Source organism: Neophocaena asiaeorientalis, unplaced genomic scaffold (assembly GCF_003031525.2).
Source record: "Neophocaena asiaeorientalis asiaeorientalis breed wild unplaced genomic scaffold, Neophocaena_asiaeorientalis_V1.1 scaffold171, whole genome shotgun sequence".
Taxonomy (NCBI): Eukaryota; Metazoa; Chordata; class Mammalia; order Artiodactyla; family Phocoenidae; genus Neophocaena; species Neophocaena asiaeorientalis.
Window position 1 is genome coordinate 2,000,370 of NW_020174013.1, and position 17,128 is coordinate 2,017,497.

Here is a 17,128-nt window from a genome sequence, read left to right on the forward strand (position 1 = left end):
GTTTTATTTTGTATATATCTTCCCCAAGTGATCATGATACACAGTCAGGATGGAAAATCACTGCCTCTGGCAAATGCCTTATAACTTTTTGCATTTAAGTTCCCTATCCATTGCATCCTAGAATTTCAAGAGTTAGAAGGGATCTTGAAGATCAGTTAATCCATCACTTTTTAATCTCATGGTAGCAAGAAGGCAGTCTAGGAGCTGGGGATGTAGTGGGCAGTATTTCCCTAAGTACATGACCGGGAACCAGTCTATGCTTCTCTTGGAGCATAGACTAGCATCTCACTGCCTGAAGAACACAGCATGGGAAAGGCTGAGTACTTCACCCTCTTTATGTTGTCAAAGAAAGGAGAAGTGACCTGCCGGATGGCACATGGCTCTGGACCTCCAGCCTTACTTCCCCCTGCCTGGGTTGCTTCTGGCTGATCCTACCATCTCCAGCTTGGAGTTAAGATGGCATGCTGCAAACAGATGTGACACTTGTGGAAACACCGTGTTCTAGAAGTGTGTGAGGTGATGTATGCAGTGAGCTGGGGTGACCTGGCCTTTATCTGAGCAATGCCATGGCAAACACTGAAATCACAGAGCATCTTAGAATCACTGAAGAAAGGAGAATTTTTTCCCCCAGAAGAAATTCCAGATCTTGGGACTTGGAAATCAAGAATCGCTTATTTCCACCCCAGGTCGAGCACAGCTTCCTTGTTGGATTCTGTGCTCTAGCACAGAAGTCAGCCTCCAAACCCAGGGGCTGTCTAGGCTGAGCTCCTGCCAATGGTCAATCAGGAGTAGATGCTTGTAGCAGAGGGAACTGTGCGCAGTCAGAAGACCAGAGTGGAAGCAAAAGGCAGCTGGGAGGGTAGACAGACAAATTGAACCGTTTTGGTCCCTCTCAGGCCCAGAGCTGTGGCTGCGCCTGATGCTCCTCATGCCGTCAATAAAATGGACCCCTCGGGCTTCCCTGGTGGCGCAGTGGTTGAGAGTCCGCCTGCCGATGCAGGGGACGCGGGTTCGTGCCCCGCGTGAGAGGTGAGAGGCCCGCATACCGCAAAAAAAAACAAAAAAAAAACTGGAAACAGCCGAACAAATACTCTATATAAAGAACCTACCCTTGGGCTTCCCTGGTGGCGCAGTGGTTGAGAGTCCGCCTGCCGATGCCGGGGACACGGGTTCGTGGCCTGGTCCAGGAGGATCCCACATGCCGCGGAGCGGCTGGGCCCGTGAGCCATGGCCGCTGAGCCTGCGCGTCCGGAGCCTGTGCTGCGCAACGGGAGAGGCCACAACAGTGAGAGGCCCGCGTACCGCAAAAAAAAAAAAGGGACCCCTCATCTAATGATGCAAGAACTACAGAGTTACCTGCTTTACCACCTCAGGTAATCTAGCCTGGTGCCTTGTTCATGCAACTTGTTCACTGACTGCATACGACTAATGATGGAATAATGATGGACTAAATGTGACACAGCAGGGGACCTTTCCATCTTCAGAGGAAAACTGTTCTTACACTTTCTTAGGGAAATCTCCTTCTCTACTAGGGGGCAAATCTCTCTGGCTACTTGAGGCTGCCTGCTGATTCCCATCCCTGCTCAGCCCATCAGGCAGAGGCAAAGCTGTTCCTGGATACACCCCCTCCCCACCAACATACACACACGTAATCCATTTACTTTCAGATCCTTGCCCAGAACCCTCCAGGAGCCCAGACCAGGTCCTGGGTTCCCAGGTCCAAAATTTTTGTAGCAAGCCAAGCTTTTCTAACCTGAAACTTTTAATAGCAAATAAATAAAACGATCCAGGCTCCAAATGGCCCAGGCACAGCCACCCTATTTAGGGCTGTGAATATCACAATAGGTGATTGTTTTAAAGTGTTTTAATGAGTCTCAAAACATCCTACATAATATCAGCCTCCACTTCAGGCCTCCTGACAGGCTCCAGTAAAAAACATGAGTTGACAGGAATAAAACAGCTTGCTCAGGAGTAATTGAGTGGAATTAGAATGAACAGACAGGAAAGAAAAATTGGTGCTTGGGTCACAAGGAACTTTTTGTTAGGAACGCTCTGGGGGATTTGGTGGGATGTAGTCCCGCTGACTAATCACCAGTATAGAAAGTTTACAGTCTCTCCGCCATGCCAACGTCTTTAATAACTTGAGAAGCATGAGAGGTGGCTGTTAATTTCAAAGACAGTTATATGAAGTTTGTTGAATGTGGTGCAGAGTATATAGTAAGCAGCCTGTGAAATAATGAACCCTTTAAGGAGGGCTTCTGAGCCAAAAGAACAGTGATTTTTCTTCCGTTGTTGGAAGGCAGGAAAGTGTATATGAAGTAGGCTCTCTCCATTGCACACGGGATGGGCCGTTTTCTTCATCTGGGGCATCTGCGGTGCCAGATGGACTGAGCTTGGGTATTGTCACGACATGCCTCTGCCAGGAAGAGAGCAGAGTGGGAAGGAAGGGGTTAAATGGGCTGGGCACTGCCCCCCTCCCCCGGTCCCCCAGTTCTCCTGTGCACATTGGCTCCTGGGCCTTCACTCCTCACCCTTGACCGACAATGCTGGGTAGAGGTAGAGCCCCCTTATGTCCCCAGATGTCACGACGTGGACAAACTGGAGCTCAAACCAGTGGGTTCTTGGAATTAAAGAGAAAAAGAACCAACTTTGAAAAGAGCAAGACTTTACACACTTCCCCAGGGGCGCTCTGGGACAGGAGACCATGGCTGAGGAACAACGAGGGTACACATTGCCTTGCTGGTCTAGAGCCATTCACGATGGCCTGCTCTTACGTCTCCACACTCTAAGGAATGAATGGAGGAAGTGGGCAGGTGATGCGCCTGACATCTCGGAGCCATGGTGACGGGGGCTGGGATCTTCCTTCACCTCCTAGGCAGCCATCAATGATTTCAGCCCATGGAGAACCCTGTGATTTATCATTCTCTGTCTCTCCCTCTCTCTACCTCCCTCCCCCCAAACTTTGAAGGCATCTATGAGTATGTGTGTGAAAAGGCTGAGATAGAGAAATCTGTCTAGTCCTCTTTGGAAATCGTCTGTTGTTTCCTCATCCTCTCATTTTTGTATTCGACATTCATCAAACACAGTGCCAAGAACCCGACAACAAATGTGAGAAAGGCTGACGAGTCTCCTCCAATCCCCACTGCCCCCACCAACAGGCAGGTCAGCCCCGCCTGGCTCAGCCAGCGGCCACGGGCAGGGACCATGACGGTGGACAAGGCAGGTGCTCTCCCAACTAGGGAGCAGATGTGTCGCTGGCCTTTGCTCTCTGCGCCCTTCATTCTGCACTGAGTCTGCTGTGACTCACGACAGTGGCTTTGGCCATGGGGCTCCCTGGGCTGAGGCTCAACGGGACCAAATCCTACTGACCGAGAAAACCAAAACGTAACAGAAAAACAGGCCTTCTCTGAGCCAGTCCTATGGAGCAAAGGAAGTGATGTAAACAAAGAGATTAGTTAAAGGAAAAGGAGCTATTTCCTGCCTCAGCACTGGCAACAAGCATAGTCTTTCTCTTACTGAATTCAGCATGTTGTTAGCAACATGCCTTCTGGCTTCACTCGTATTTTTATTTTTTTTAAGACACATCTCTGCTCTTCACACAATAAGGCAATTTAGCTGTTTCCAGGGGTTCATTCTGCAATGTGCATCATTTGACCTCTTCCTGAGCTGTAAGTGTTCAGTAGCCAAGGAAAACCCCTTCTAGAAGGTTTTGGGACCTCGTGAGCCCTGCAGGAAAGCTCACAGCCTCACTCATCTCCGGCAGTTTGGGAACTGCTGGGAGCCGCATCCGTGGGAGTCTGGAATGCTTAGGAAGGCGGCCTGCAGCCCACACTGTACTGGAGCTGCTCAAAGATTCTTGTTTGTCTAGGCTTTAAAGAACCCAGAGAGCAGCCTTGTTTTAGGAAAGGAGGGAACTGCTTCTTCTAAAGCTGTCAGGAAGCAAAGTGGTCTCTGGGGGTCAAATTTACTTTTTCACAGGACTTAACAAACAAAGGGATATTTAAATGTACTTTTGAAGTTTTTAAGTTCTAATTGTTAGTGAGTCCCTGTCCTAGCGCTGTCTTAGGAGCACCTGGGGACGTGTCTGAATACAGGTTGCTGTTCCCTTCGTCCCACCTCCACCCCAGGAAGTGTCTTGAGTGAGGCTCAGGAATCTGGATTTTCATTGGACTCCTTAGTGATCTTTATGCAACCAGACCAGTGCCACTGTAAATGAAGTGGTGGTGAATGCTGTCATTCAGGGACTGCCTGCCTGACAGGGACATCAGAAGGAGCTAAGACTGGAATGTTCTGGAGAAGCTCTTTTTTTCTTAGGAAAAGCGATCTTGGGGTTTTAGTATGGCAGGGGAGAGGGAATGCTGAGTCCCAGAAACTCCCAAGTCGGAGCTAAACACCACCTCCTTAAGGATGCCAGCCTGATGACTCTCCATCCTGGGCAGCTTGGTCAGGGAACTCCCAGCAGCCCCTAGAGATGCAGTCAGTGAGAGGAGGAGTGTAGGAAATGCCAGTGTGTGACAGATACCATCTCCGGAGAACACTGGTAAGATTCCCTGTAGATGCCCTGCGGGTCAAGCTGAGTAGCTGGGCTGGGGGCGGGAGGTGGGTATTTCTGAAGTCAGCCTGAGGCTCCACAGCATCATCTTCTGTTGCCCTGGCTCCAGACCAGGGCAGGTGTGCCTGCACTTGCTGCCCAGGGCTCCTTGAGCTGCCCAGCGCACACACGAGCATGGGTATTAACAAACCTGTTCTGAGCCATCCCTTTGGGTTAGACTGAACCCCTGAGAGAGGCTGAAGGCATTTCTGATCATTTTGGAGTTTCTGTAATATGATCTCCCCTAGAAGCCCCTGACTATGAATGCTCCAGGGAACGAAGAGGCTTGCTTCCCGATGTAGAGCCCACTTGTCCACAAGGAAGGAAATAGCTTCTGAGCTAGAGTCCAGGGTTTACTCTTTTTAACAGCAAACACAGTTACACGACCATTCAGAACTTCTCTTCCAGCCTACGTAGGCCGTGGATGTCTGAAATGGAGGGGCGCCTAAGTGGGTTAGATTCATGGCTGGGATCCGTCTTGGCCTCTGAGAAGACTGTGTTGTACTGCCAGGTATCTGAGCAGCTGGGACAGGTATGCCAGGTCAGTCCATCAACAACTATTCCAGAGCCCATACCATTGCCAGGCACTCACCTGGACTGCTTGTCTTGAGAATTAACTTTTAGAAAAGTCAGGGACACATAAGCTGTATTGCAGCCATATAACAGACTGTGACACCACCCAGACCCCCCTTTCCATCTCTGGCACTTATCAGACTTTGCAGAGTGAGTCTGGTTATAACAATTTTTGGAGGATTCAGACGACGTCTGGTTTAACACATCTCCACTCCCAGTTTCCGTGAAGTTCTGTCTTTAAGGTGGACCGACCAGGCTTATTGGCAGGAGGCTGGGGCACTACTGGCCTTACCTTGTAACGTTGGTTTGGGTATGTGGAAACCCCTTTTCTTTGAACCTAAGTGACAGTGGCAAGGATCATTTACTTAAGAGGATCATCATCAGAGACGACCGGTTTGGGAGCTCAGAGAGTCATCACGTATGCCCATTATGTCCTCAACACGTCCCAGGCTCCGAGTAGAGAAGTGCTGGTGTTGCTTGCACTTAGCCAGGGCTTTGGAGGAAACGCTTCTTTCTCCCTTATCCACGCAGGAGAGTGTCACCCTGGCCCTCTGGCAGCAGCTCTGGAGAAAGTGTCCAGAGCAGGGAGCCTGCGTTGCTCCCTTGATACTGGTCTCTCTTCCCAGAGTCTCCAGACTGGAGTGGGCAGTGGGTGGCTCAAGCCACTCCCGTCACCCTTCCCATCTGAGTCAAGAGGAAGCAGATTCTGCTCCCCAAGGGGAATCAGGACTAGAATTTCATCACATATTCCTTCATTCATTCATCTTCCCAATATTTATTGAGCCACTGCTCGGTGTCAGGCAGTCCCTTTGGAAGCCACCTGGTAGCTTGCCGGCCTGGATGCTGAATACACACTACAGGGGAGGCACTATCAAGACGAGGCCAGACAGGACAGTCAGGCCCTGGGACATCAGGTGTCAGGGCAAAAGTGAAGGAAGGCATGCTCAGTGCAAGGCTTCGAGTGGTATCCAGGAAGATTGCAGGGCAGCTGTGAGGCCTGGGGGAGAGTTAATGTCATGGAGCTCCCAGGGGTCTGTGGTCATAGCAGCCGGGAGAGCTGGTCTGCAGTGGCTCCTGCATCGAGCTGCTGCCAGCATGCCCGGCCCCACCCTAGTGCCCAGCTTGCCTGGATTTAGGGAGCAGGTACAGACTCAGAACAGACACTTCTCCTGGCAAGGGCTGCCTCGAAAGAGATCCAAATGCTTAGACCCCTGTGGTTTGTTCTCTGAGGTTAGCAAGGAGATCACAGGAGCCCTGACATCTGGGCCTTGCGCTAGAAGGTTCTCTGTGGGAGTCTCCTTCCCATAGTTAGGAGGGGGCGCCCAGGGACAAGAGCCAGTGCCCCAGAGCCCCCTGCTCTGAGAAGTGGTGTGGAAGCATCCCTGTGGTTCCTCACTGCACGTGCTGTGAGACTGTGCCTCACTCAGCTCCGTTCCATCAGGGCCCCAGGCCTGTGTTTCCTCATCACAATGTGCTTGTCTTTCCCCAGGTTACAGCAAGATGAGGTTGAATGAGGCATTTTTGGATTTTTAAAGCTCTTAACTCCTCCCACTCCATAGATGCTGATAAAGATTTTTTTTTTAAATCACAGGACTGTTTATAAGGCAGATTAAGCCTCATAAAGACTTAATAGACTGAAATTGCTAAATCATCCAGTACTCAATAGTCTGCTACAAAACACGGAAGTAAAAAGACCTTGAGCTGATTATGACATTCAAGTAATAAATCATTTTGATCAGAAAAGGATGTAAGAAAAGTGGCTGAAAGTCGGTCTCCCCAGCCACGTGGCTTTGATCTCTGGGAAAGTGACTGTTCATGAAGACAGCAATCCATAGGTCTTGATTAGCCTGTTCAAACCGGTGACTGTGATTTCCCCATGGATACAGCACAATAAAGTCAGCAAGTGTTAGGCTGGGCTTTAAACAGCTGTCTTTTCAGAGAAAACTCAGTTGCATAAGGGGAAGGTTGCTGTGCCAGCCTAAAGACAACTGTTTACAAACACTGTACTTACTCTGTAGTCCAGGGAGGAATCTTGTTCAAGACGCAAAGAGGAAACAGATGACTCTAGTTTTAAATAAGATCCCTTTAATGAGCAGCAGCAAATCAGTACAAATGAGGGCAAACATCCTTGACTGAGAGGATTTCCTCCTTCTGTTCCCCAAAATGCCACCAACTGGGCTATAGGCAGCTGTCTCCTAAACCAGGGGCTCTGGTTTCCATGGTGGTTGGGTCAATCTGGTAGATATTCAAACCCCTAAACCCACTTCTTCGTTTAAATCTCTGGGAGCTTGTCATATTTCTAGGCAGGCAGCTGGAATTTCCCCATGGTTCTGTTTTTCATATTTTTGCCAGTAAATGTAAGCACAGCACCAGTCAAATGTTGAGTCCCCAGAATTTGCAGCAGGGCCCCCAGAGACTGGTTTGATGGGGAACAAGCATGGACAGAATCCCCCAGTCTTCCTGGGACAGTCCTGCTTTATGCCTGTTGTTCTAGAGTCCCACCTCATCTGCGTTTGCACTCTCCAACATTTCCCGGTTTACATGATGCATTATGGAACCACCCTGAAGGAGATCATTTCCCCAGTCCCAGGCATTATTTGAAGGAATTGATGTGCACAAGCCCTTTTGTTTGGATGAAGGATGAGAATTGCTTAGGTGGGTGGGCTTGAGTGAGGCCAAGGAAAGGGGCCCACTCTCGGCTCTGCTGTCTCCACAGGAATCACAGACTAAGTCAGAGGCTGAAGGCGCTCCACTCGTGAGGGGTCTTGGGAGAGAAGGGCCGTCTCCACATTTTCTGGTGAACGCAGAGGCAGCATCTGATGGGGACCCAGCAGGTGCAGCAGCTGAGTGGCTGGGAAGCAGGCTCTGTCCTAGAGCTCTGGCTCCCTTCCTCCCAGAGCTTGACCAGAGGATGTGCACACTTGTTCCTGAGCACAGTCAGGAACCCCAGTAGTCACCAGGACGCCTGCATGAGAAGGTAAGATGCCTGAGATTGTGTTTAACTTACTGGATGAGCTTTAAACTTGTGTTCAAGAATTGGTTTAGAGACCCAGGTCTGCATCCTCCTCCTGGAGACCTCTGGGGCCAGAGAGGGAAGGGATGCTGGTCCTCACCTGCCATGTTGGATCTCCATGGCCTCCAGGGGAGTCACTTTCCCTATTTAACCACACATTCCCTGCACAGGTGGTATTTATGCTCAGGAGATGACTCACTCCTTATCAGCATACCTTTCTATAATAAATATCCCTATCAAGTTCAAACTCACTGGGCTTCAGAGTGAGTTGGGTGGTATTAAAAGAACTTCTCCTTTTCTAGGAGCTCTGTAGATTTTTTGGAATTTACTCACAAGATCCATGACTGTGACTCACAAGATCTATGACTGTGACTATGTTAGACTTCTTTATTTCAGATCTAGGTTTCACTTAACCAATTCTTTCACTTAACTAGCTACATCATCTCAAGATTCTTATTGTCTCTGTACCTCAATTTAATCACTTATAAATTAGAACAATATTACCGACCTCATAGAGTTTCCTGGAAGATGAAATGAAGTCATGGCCCAGAGAAAAGTTGAAACAAAGATTTTTTGAATGAATAAATGACTAAAGCAATAATATAAATGTGAAAAATTATCAACCAACACAGTGTATATGATGAGACTTGTATTTACTGACTGTTGTCTATGTATCAGAAACAGTTCTAAGTTCTTGAACACATACCGTCTTAAAGTTAAGTGAAGGAATCGGGATGCAAACCTATGTCTCGTGGGCACCCGAGATCATGATTTTAACTTTCACCTGTGTTGCCTCTTCTATACTGGTGCTAAACTGCGTTGTCACCAGGGACTCCCTGGGAAAGAATGACCAGGTTCTTTAACTCTGGCTCCCTTTACTTGAAAGTAAATTAGATTCCTATGGTTTTATAACTTACTGAGTTTAATAAGAAAAAATATTGCTATGACATGTGTTGATACGAACCAAGATTTTGGTGTCGGCACTGAGCAATCAATACCAAATATTGGAATCAAGTCCCCAGCATCTGTTAGCTGTTACTCTGAGCAGAGGATGCGTTAGGCTTATGCCTCAGAAATAACTTCATTGAAGTGGGGACAGAAACCAGTTGTTCTACCACCTGCCTTCTGGTTTGTGAAAACCCAAGTACATAATGATTTGACTCTACACCTGCACCAAATAGTGATACTCCCTCTCTGGTTGCTGGAAAGGGTTTCTGTTTTCTTGGATACAACATTTCCCCAGGTTCTGATAGCCTCCAATGATTTTTTTTTTTTTTTTTTTTTTGAGCATGTGGGATCCTCCCGAACCAGGGCACGAACCCTTGTCCCCTGCATCGGCAGGCGGACTCTCAACCACTGCGCCACCAGGGAAGCCCCCTCCAATGATTTTTGAATTCTTTCTCTTTCACTACAAAAGTGTGTACAAGCATTTGCTCAGAACTGTGTTAGATTCTGTGTGGTTGCTTCCAAAAACAGTAGTCCTGGCCTTTGCTGTAAGAATCATGATGGGAACTATCATTTATTATGACGTTACTACATTCTACGGGCTATGTTAGTTGCTTCATATATATTGTTATAGTCAGGGTAAGCTAGTAGCTAGTTTATGCTGTGGTAACAAACAATCCCAAAATCTTAGTAGCAAGTAAAAATTTACTTCTCAGTCTCATTAAATGTCTACTGCAGTTGGCTGGGGGGCTCTGCTCCACATTTCTTCATATGCTGACCTAGAATAAAAGAGCTTCTACCTGTTCGATCTGTGACATTGCTGGTTGCCCTGGCAAGAAGGGAGCACAATTGTGTCTTACATTGGCTATTAAATGCTTCTGCATAGAGCAACACAGAATACTTCTGCTCTCATTTCATTGGCCAAACCAAGTCCCATGGTTAAGTCCCACTTCAAAGGACAGGGAAATGCTGTTTGACCATGTACCCAAAAGGAGGAAGGCGAGCATTGTTAGTGATGCACAAATGGCCACCACACTTATGAGATCTGCCTTAAACCTCAGGACAGCTCAGTGAGGCGGGTCTGTTATCTTTCCCATGTTATAGATGGGGACACTAAGAGAGGCTAAGTAATTTTCCCAAGGTCACACAGCTAATGAGTAGAGGGAGAGGGACAGTATTTTTTTTTTTTTAAATATATTTATTTATTTATGGCTGTGTTGGGTCTTCGTTTCTGTGCGAGGGCTTTCTCTAGTTGTGGCAAGTGGGGGCCACTCTTCATCGCAGTGCGCGGGCCTCTCACTGTCGCGGCCTCTCTTGCTGCGGAGCACAGGCTCCAGACGCGCAGGCTCAGTAGTTATGGCTCACGGGCCCAGTTGCTCTGCGGCATGTGGGATCTTCCCAGACCAGGGCTCGAACCCATGTCCCCTGCATTGGCAGGCAGATTCTCAACCACTGCGCCACCAGGGAAGCCCCAGAGGGACAGTATTTGAACAGAGACCTGGAGCACAGGAGGGACCTTTTACAGGGCACCGTGCACATGGGGCAGGGTCCTCATGGATTCATTCTTCTCGACCACTCTGAGCTTCCCCACCTTTAGTTCTCCTTCTGTATTATGTTAGTGCTAAGCCATGGCTGAAATGTACGATCCCCAGACGTCTTTTTACCTTATGAACTTGTATGACCCACTCAGGCTTCGCAGTACCTTGCACAGGTTGGTCATAGTGAAACAAGTCGGGGAATGGAGTTCAAGGTAAGTGGATCCCTGAGCTGGAAGGAACCTTAGAACGTCCTCTCTAGCTACTTCATTTTAGAGGTGAGAAGTGTCTTGCCCATTAATCAAAAACGCATGACCTGACTTGCAATTCTGAGTGCTTTGATTGGTGGGACCGAGATATTCCTATGCATGGTGTATTTTAAAAAAGAAGGAAAAAGGCATGGAGTACAGCCCTGGTGGGCTGACTATGATGTGCTTGAACTTGAACAGAGCTGTAACTGGGGATTAGGCCTGAGTGGAAAGGTTAGTATCCCCAGAGTCTGAGATTTCACAGAATCCCACCTCTGGAATTCTTGCATACGATATCAGAAAGTCTCCCTGAACTTTCTTAAATTTGCCATCTTGAGCTCTTAAAGAAAACACTAATTGTACGTTCTGAAATCCAGAAAAGGAAAGGGGTGAGGGACATTGAGACCAGCCATTCTAGCCCTGACTAAGCCTCCACTGGCACAGGCTCCAGGGGTGAGCTTGCCTCTGTGGATTCCTAGCCGGGAAGCACCACCCTGGTTTATTTTCAGAGGTGGAAACTCAAGCAGCAATTATCTCCTGTCACAGCAAATTAAAAGTCCAGGCTTACCCGTCCCAGGAGCGGGCTGAGTGCAGCCAGTGGCCAGCAAAGGGCCATAATGACAGGCCGAGGTTGGTGCATTTCCTTTAAAGGCATGAGCCACTCACGAAACACACAAAGTAAACAGAGACATAAAAGTCCATGGAAAAGGCCCGCAAGTGAGAGCACGAGTGTGCACCAAGATCAGAGTATATTTCGATTTTGTGGGGGATCGAAGGCTGTGGCAGCAAGAAGTGCTCAGCAGATGAGTTTGGGTCTGTGTTTAAGATAATGTGGGAGCTATTGTGCGTGACACTGCCGAGGGTGGGGGGGAGTGGCCCTGACTGTCACACACACACAGAGACACGTACACACACTCATTGCTGTGGCATCAAGAGCATTGCTCCCTTCCACTCACTCCTATCAGGATCTCCATCCCTGCCTGGACTCCTGCCTACCTTCCTGGGGACAGGGCAGCCTGGCCCTGCTGGCCAGTGTTTCTGCTGGCCCTGCTGGCCTCTCCTCTCTTACATTCTGTGCCTGCATTATTGCAGAGAACTTAAGCAAAAGTCACCTCTTTCAGGAAGTCCGCCAGGACTGGTGCTTCTCAGCTCCTGCATCTTCCCTTTGTGACTTCTTTTTGCAGCCAGCTCTGCCACTTTATGTCAGCGAGGACTTGTGGTTGTGTCAGTTTCTTGGGAGTTAGTTTGGGCTTTGTTACAGTATAAGATCTGCAGGAGTTGAGATTTTAATTTTTCCTTATTTTATGCCACACACGTTTAACTTTCAAAAAGCGTTTTCACATCTATCATCTAATTTTGTCTTCAGTGTTACCTGGTGAGGTCAGTGGGTGGGAAAAATCATTCCAATTATGGATGGGAACTTATACAGCAAGGTGGCTAAGAATGTGGGCTTTGGCTGGGGTGGGTTTCTGATCTCTCTAAGCTCCAATTCTCTCATCTGTACACAGGGATAAAGTAGCTCCTGCCCATAGGTTATTTTAAGGATTAAATGAGATAACACGGTAGCGTGCTTACCTCACACAGAGAAAGTGCCCAGTAAAATTGTCATTATTATTATTTTTTTTTTGTGGTACACGGGCCTCTCACTGCTGTGGCCTCTCCCGTTGTGGAGCACAGGCTCCGGACGCACAGGCTCAGCGGCCATGGCTCACGGGCGCAGCCGCTCCGCGGCATGTGGGATCTTCCCAGACCGGGGCACGAACCCGTGTCCCCTGCATCGGCAGGTGGACTCTCAACCACTGCGCCACCAGGGAAGCCCCCAAACTGTCATTATTTCAATGGTGATGCAGCTCAGACTCAGAGAACTTCATGTATAAGGGGTGGTAGGAAAGACAGAGGGAGTTGGAGACAACAGATTCTCTTTGGGCAAATTACTTTGCCTCCCTGAACCTCAGCTTCTTCATCTTAGATAGTAACAACGTCGTTTGTCACATATGTCACAGCAGGCTTGGGAGGATTAATTCAAAACTACTTTTGAAAGCATATTGTAAATTGAGACAAATATATTAATTTATTAATCTGCCGAAATTCATGCAGCCTTTCAGTACTGGAGCCAGATTTCCTTTTTCCTGGTGACCTTTCCAGCAGGTGTGCTTTCCTCTGGAGTCCCCATAAATTCTGCTGACTGCCTGTGGGCTGGATAGGGGGGCTGCACACCACAGCTCTGAGCAAGGGGCGCCCCCAGCCTGCCGCCCCTCCCTTTCTCCTGCCTGCCCTCATAGGCAATGGGACTGTGCAGAAAAAGCAGAGCTCAGAAACAAACAGCCATTTCTGCTGTCCCGACTCCTTTGCCTTATCTCTGCTGTTGGCCAAGAGAACAGGATGGGAGGGTGAGAGAGACCTAACAAAAACGGATCTTAGCCACTGGGAGGAAGCTTAGAATCTACACAGCAACCTGCGCCCCTTACACTTCACAAGTGACTTGTGACCCCCGTTACTAATCTCACTGTGCTTAAGGACAAGTGGATATATGTGTGAATATTTTACTAGCATTTTCCCATTGGCCCATGGATTAATTTCTCTAAAGCCAGCACCTTTTTGGCCTGCAGGGAGAACGTGGTCGGGTCTCCACTGCATGAAGTCACTTCAGTCTTTTCCCCCCACCGATGAGGAAGTCCAAGATCAGAACTACCGGGGGTCTGAGAAGTACCCAGTGGCTTTCCCTGCTCAGAGAAGAGCAGGTAGCTTCGGACACTTCACATTGGTTGTGAAGTTCTTCAGGGATTGTCTGAGCCCCTTCAGACCACAGTTCTTCTGAGATGTTGACCCAGACAGGGTCAGGTCTGCAGTAGTCAGTTCAGCCTACCCTGAAATATCTTGTTTCCATCCTTCCTGCTTCTGTATCCCCTTTCCTAAGCATTATTTGCTCCAGAACAATTTAGAGGTCTCTGAAAAACTGATTGGATGTGATGAGATAACCCTGTTCTCTCCACATGGCCAAACGGAGTGATGGAGGTCAAGGACTAAGAGATTTGGTCCCAAGCTTGACTGTGGACTCCCAGCATGATGTTGGGAATATTCCTGAGACCTTCTATCAGAAATAAAAGTTCTGGTCCTTTATTGGTCATAAAGATGAGGTAGGAATCAGTGAGACTCTGAGCTTGAGCCCCCTGTATGTAAGCTCCTACTATGTCTATTTTTTTTCTTTTTTTAACATCTTTATTGGAGTATAATTGCTTTACAATGGTGTGTTAGTTTCTGCTGTATAACAAAGTGAATCAGTTATACATATACATATGTTCCCATATCTCTTCCCTCTTGTTTTGTTTGTTTTTTTTTTTTTTTTTGCGGTACGCGGGCCTCTCACCGTTGTGAATACGTCTTTATTCCTGTCCTACCCCTAGGTTCTTCACAACCATTTCTTTCTTTTTTTTTTTTTTAGATTCCATATATATGTGTTAGCATACGGTATTTGTTTTTCTCTTTCTGACTTACTTCACTCTGTATGACAGACTCTAGGTCCATCCACCTCACTACAAATAACTCAATTTCGTTTCCTTTTATGGCTGAGTAACATTCCATTGTATATATGTGCCACATCTTCTTTATCCATTCATCTGTCGATGGACAATTAGGTTGCTTCCCATGTCCTGGCAATTGTAAATAGAGTTGCAATGAACACTGTGGTACATGACTCTTTTTGAATTATGGTTTTCTCAGGGTATATGCCCAGTAGTGGGATTGCTGGGTCATATGGTAGTTCTATTTGTAGTTTTTTAAGGAACCTCCATACTGTTCTCCATAGTGGCGGTATCAATTTACACTCCCACCAACAGTACAAGAGGGTTCCCTTTTCTGCACACCCTCTCCAGCATTTATTGTTTCTAGATTTTTTGATGATGGCCATTCTGACTGGTGTGAGATGATATCTTATTGTAGTTTTGATTTGCATTTCTCTAATGATTAGTGATGTTGAGCATCCTTTCATGTGTTTGTTGGCAGTCTGTATATCTTCTTTGGAGAAATGTCTGTTTAGGTCTTCTGCCCATTTTTGGATTGGGTTGTTTGTTTTTTTGATATTGAGCTGCATGAGCTGCTTGTAAATTTTGGAGATTAATCCTTTGTCAGTTGCTTCACTTGCAAATATTTTCTCCCATTCTGAGGGAGAAACCCTCCCATTCTGAGGGTTGTCTTTTCGTCTTGTTTATGGTTTCCTTTGCTGTGCAAAAGCTTTTAAGTTTCATTAGGTCCCATCTGTTTATTTTTGTTTTAATTTCCATTTCTCTAGGAGGTGGGTCAAAAAGGATCTTGCTGTGATTTATGTCACAGAGTGTTCTGCCTATGTTTTCCTGTAAGAGTTTTATAGTGTCTGGCCTTACATTTAGGTCTTTAATCCATTTTGAGTTTATTTTTGTGTATGGTGTTAGGGAGTGTTCTAATTTCATTCTTTTACATGTAGCTGTCCAGTTTTCCCAGCACCACTTATTGAAGAGACTGTCTTTTCTCCATTGTATATTCTTGTCTCCTTTGTCAAAAATCCTACTGTGTCTATGAATCCAAACAATTATACATATTAGAGGAATAGGTCCTCACAAACTTATCAGTTCGTGGTTCTATCTTTAGGCAAAAGGACCACCAGATGGTGTCGAATCAACCATAATTTAAAAGAGAAAGATGGTGTCACGGGGTCCTTTTGATCAAGTCCTATCTGATTTCAGTATCTATGCAAACTTATTGACACTATCCTAGCATCTTACCTTAGTCATGTATCGGTTATCCATTTCTGCTCAACAATCTATCCTAAAATTTAGTGGGCTAAAACAACAATTATGTATTTGTTCATGATCCTGTAATTTGGGCCAAGCTCAACTGGACAGTTCCTCTGCTGGTCTCACCTGGGCTCATGTATGCTGCAGTCATTTAGCACGTGAGGGGGTAGGGAGTGAGGAGTGCTGACTAAGGGGCTGACCATTCCAGATGGCCTCAGTCGTGTGTCTGGGGCCTCAGTGGTGATGACTGGAACTCCTGGGTTGACTGGGACTCTCCATGCTGTCCCTCATCCTCAAGGATACCAGCCTGGACCCCCTTACATGGGAGTCACAGAGCATCAAGAAGGTGAGGATGGACACTAAAGGCCCATTGTCACTTCTGCCACATTCTATTAATTGAAGCAAGTCACAAGACCAGCCCAGATTCAAGGGGGAGGGAAAATAGACTCCACCTTTTATTGGAAGGATGACAACTTCACATTGCAAAGAAGGATGCACCTAGGGATGGAAAAAATTGCTGGGTCTGTACTTATACTCTATCACAGTCGCTGAAGGTACATTCTTTTTTTTTTTTTTTTTTTTTGCGGTACGCGGGCCTCTCACTGTTGTGGCCTCTCCCGTTGCGGGGCACAGGCTCCGGACGCGCAGGCTCAGTGGCCATGGCTCACAGGCCCAGCCACTCCGCGGCATGTGGGATCTTCCCGGACCGGGGCACGAACCCGTGTCCCCGGCATCGGCAGGCGGACTCTCAACCACTGCGCCACCAGGGAAGCCCTGAAGGTACATTCTTATAAATCATTCCTCTCTTCCTTTAGGAATGACCTGCTCCTGACAAGTGCAGATGGAGACTCCAAATCTGCCTTTCTCTGGCTGAATGAACTGGTGTAAATCATTTAAGTGGAAATATAGAATGAACATATATGGAATGATAACTGTGTATAAACTCTATACACACATAACCCTATTTAATTCTCAAAACAACATTGTCCTAAGTCTTATTCCTATTTTATTGCTAAGAAAGTTGACGTTCAGAGAGAGTTAAAGACTTACTCAGTATCACTCAGTTCTAAGGGATGGAGCTGGAAGTTTCTTCATCTATAAAATGGGAATCGGGTCTTCCCTGGTGGTCCAGTGGGTAAGACTCTGAGCTCCCAATGCAGGGGTCCCAGGTTCAATCCCTGGCCGGGGAACTAGATCCCCCATGCATGCCACAACTAAAAGTCTGCATGCTGCAACTAAGAAGTCCTCAAGCCACAACTAAGACCTGGAGCAGCTAAAATTAAATAAATATTAAAAACAAAATAAAATAAAATGAGAATCATAAAACTTATGACCAGCATAGTTGGGAAGATGTAATGAGATTATTATATGTGGAAGTGCCTGTTAAACCCCAAAGAACTGCACAAATGTTAGTGGTAGTTTTCATCAAGCCGGGCAGACTTCTTTGGGGGAAG

At 47.2% G+C, this 17,128-nt stretch overlaps 1 long non-coding RNA gene and 1 other non-coding gene across 4 annotated transcripts in view; both read left to right on the top strand.

The window, feature by feature from the left end:
• The window catches only part of LOC112405185 (uncharacterized), a 124,488-nt gene that overhangs the window by 51,627 nt on the left and 55,733 nt on the right, over window positions 1-17,128 (top strand). For 2 of the 3 annotated variants that reach the window (XR_003004284.1, XR_003004283.1), the window contains exons 4-5: window positions 7,881-8,141; window positions 16,490-16,558. This is a non-coding gene — a long non-coding RNA (uncharacterized LOC112405185). The remainder of the gene's footprint in view (window positions 1-7,880; window positions 8,142-16,489; window positions 16,559-17,128) is intronic. The other variant, XR_003004282.1, reaches the window with a different exon arrangement.
• Window positions 16,792-16,864, top strand: TRNAG-CCC (transfer RNA glycine (anticodon CCC)). Its single transcript has one exon. It is a non-coding gene; the product is annotated as a tRNA-Gly (tRNA).